The following is a 3,333-nucleotide window of genomic DNA, read 5'->3' on the forward strand; positions in this document are numbered from 1 at the left end:
ATTAAATCACACGGTTTCGGAAGCAACACAAGCCTCCGTCATCAGGGGTAACTGCTCCAGTAAAATTTACTTAATTACGCTCCAGTAATTTTACTGGAGCAGTTACACCTGATGAAGGAGGCTTGTGTTGCTTCCGAAACGTCGTGATTTAATGTAGTTATTGTTATTTATTATTATTTTATAATTATTATTATTTTACCTACGTGACTTTACCGAAATAACCTAAGAGTATGAATCATTGCAGTCACGAAAGCTTCAAATCTAGAACTATTGTATTGTTATTTAATTATTTTCCAGGGTACAGAGCCCACTGAGCTATTCACAGGTGAGCCTGGCAACACGTGATGATAGCTCGTCGTCATCGTCGTCAACACACGTGTAACATGTGGAACAGCAGCCAGATGAAACTAAACTATTGATTGATTTTACCAGGTAAGGCCCACTGAGCTATATAGCGCTCTTTCAGAAGCAAATAATCGCTCAACAATCTTAACACTGCCCATAGGCTTAACACTGCTCATAGACTCAACGCTGCCCATAGACTCAAGACTTCCCATAGGCTTAACTCTGCTCATAGACTCAGCACTGCCCATAGACAACATGTTAACTATCTTAAATTACGAGGTGAGATTCGCTGAACCATAGCTCTGTTCAGAGTCCACCTGGCCGCGCATGATGACAGCTCCTCGTCACAGTGGCCGATATCATCATCCGCCGTCACGCGTGGGAATATTTGATAGTAAGGGCCGAATCCTCTGCGGGTGAGTTGGTTCTCAGTGTGGAGGAGGAGGAGAGCAAACCCAGAGGGACCCGAAGAACGCTCCAACGGGGAGAGGGAAACACGCGGATTCCACTCACTCAATCACACCAACACTCACTCACACCAACACTCAGACTAACACTCACACTCACTCACTCACTCTAAACACTCACTCGTATTAAACTCACTCACGGTTTACACATACTAACATTTACTCGCACGAAAACCTCACTAAACTCACTCAGACTAACACTCACTCACACTAACACTTACTTGCATGAACACACACACAGACACACACATAACAACAACCGCCATTCGCCACTAAGTGGCGGTGACGTCACCACGACGCTTGTGCCAGGCCATGTGCACCTTGAGGCCACGTGAAGTGTCGAACGTCCGCTGGCAGGAGGTCACGGGGCAGACCCAGGTGCCACGGGTCGACTGACTGAGATGACCGAGATGACTCACACACACTTACACTCACAATAACACTCACCCACACTAACACGCACACCAACACTCACTAACACTCAGTCACTGGAGAACAGGGGAGAGAACACGTGGTCCCCCACTCACTCACTCACCCACACAACACTCACCCACTCCCACTAACACTCACTCACCCACCATCTCACTCCCACTGTAGAATAGGGGGCGAGAACACGCGGCCAGGGTCTGGGATCGAACCCACGCCTTTCCTGCTGCGTACCAGGCGATGGAGACATCTCCTCGCCATTTGTGAAGGGTTTTTCCACCTGACTGACGCTATTCCGGGAAACGTGTGTGTGTGTTTTCCAACATGATGTAATGTCACCAACTACTTACGGCACTACGTTCGGTTCACGTCTCCGCTGGCCAGCGAAATACAAACGCAGAACCGTGGACATTGAGAATTCGGGGAGAGACAATGCCAGTAAGAGATCGATGCCAATTACCGGTGGTAACCCTTGATGCAGCAAATCTGGCTGTGACGGTCCCACCTGATGACGGAGACTTGTGTTGCCTCCGAAACGTCGTGATTTTTATTTTATTTTTATTAATTTAAATTTATTTTTTTTACCTACGTGACTTTACCGAAAGAGCTAAGAGTAGGGAACCCTCATGCCAACCCAAGTACGCGGGGCCCGAACACTGCAGTGAGATGCTGTTGTTGTTGTCGTGAGCGGACCTTTGCGAGTCGCACGTGGATTGGCATCAACTCATTTCTTGAGAAGTGCTTTTGTGTTGTTATTGTATTGTTGGTCTTTCCTTCCCCTCCCTGAACCTCCGAAGAGCAGGGCTGGCTACGTACGGCGCGAAAGAAGTTCAACATGGACCCCCATGGTGAACTGGACTCCCATGGTGAACTGGACTCCCATGGTGAACTGGACTCCCATGACGAACTGGAAATTACATGGTCAGGGCGCAGCAACCAAATAACAAGAAGAGCCATTTTTTTCGAATTTCAAGAGCCACCACATGGCTACTCCTGAGCCACAGGTTGCAGACCCCCCCCCTGCTATCGACCCCTGCATGCATTACACTGGTCACACTTTTTCTGGCATAAGGTAATTTTGGGGTGCTGATTCCAAATGTGGCATCAGTTTTTGTCCATCACATCAGGTTTTTGAGATATCAAATATTGCATTTTCATATAAACTGCAGAAGAAAAATATTAAATAAATGTGGATATCTACTAAAATGATATTATAAACACACCATCCTAAAATACAGCACCATATTTTAACACTAAAGCAGTCACTGACTCGCAACAACTTGCAATCATAAGTGACGGAGTTAATTTCGGGTAAAATTAATGAAAATGGGGTATGCCGATAGCATAAAAATGAGATGTGATAGAGCACATCTGAGATCAGATTTGTAATCAGCACCCTGAAATTAGTCTAGAACAGCTGCAAAAGTCCAGGCCAGAATATTTTTTTTTGGTTGACCAGTGTTATCAAGAGCAGCGCGTTTGGAGCGTGCCTGGACCCCAAGCGCCGAGCGTCATATAAACCGTTATGCAACGTTGCGTGAAATGTCGTGCTTGTGTTCTCTGTGTGCGTGGTGTTTTTTTTGAAATCGGGAAGTTTCATAACAACTTTACGACCGAGTCGATAATTGTTTCGGATCACTCAGCGCGTGAGTGCACTCGTGAATAGAGAATTACCATAACGAGCATGGAGCCAGACTCATGGCTGTGGGCTCCGTAGTCCAGGCTCCCAATTATGAATTACGCAAATCAATTAATTCCACCTCCAGTCGATCATCCGTTAATGCGTCCCGTTAGTTTGTTATTCACTCATACAGGACGTGAATTCATGTGTGTGTGTGTGCGCGCATTCACTCGCTCGCTAATTGGCCTATCCATTGATTCCGTGGTGGGCCCGTTTCTCGTTAAGTTCACGCACGAGATTCCATCGCCTCGTCCGGTGCCCGCCAGGGATCGTGACCGCAACGTCGACCCCCCCAACCCACCCACGATCGCGCAATCAGCCAAACGAGGGCAGCACTCAGCCCCAATTAGCGCGCAGGGCACGTGAGCGGCGAGACGCACGCACGGAATGGAGACCACGTGACCACGACCAACA

At 47.6% G+C, this 3,333-nt stretch overlaps 1 pseudogene; it reads left to right on the forward strand.

Moving 5' to 3' along the window:
- Window positions 1-1,864: 1,864 nt before the first annotated feature.
- The window catches only part of LOC133360286 (anoctamin-1-like), an 8,063-nt pseudogene continuing 6,594 nt past the window's right edge, over window positions 1,865-3,333 (forward strand).

This window comes from Lethenteron reissneri, chromosome 68, assembly GCF_015708825.2.
Source record: "Lethenteron reissneri isolate LAM-NWPU_2019-01 chromosome 68, ASM1570882v1, whole genome shotgun sequence".
Classification (NCBI taxonomy): domain Eukaryota; kingdom Metazoa; phylum Chordata; class Hyperoartia; order Petromyzontiformes; family Petromyzontidae; genus Lethenteron; species Lethenteron reissneri.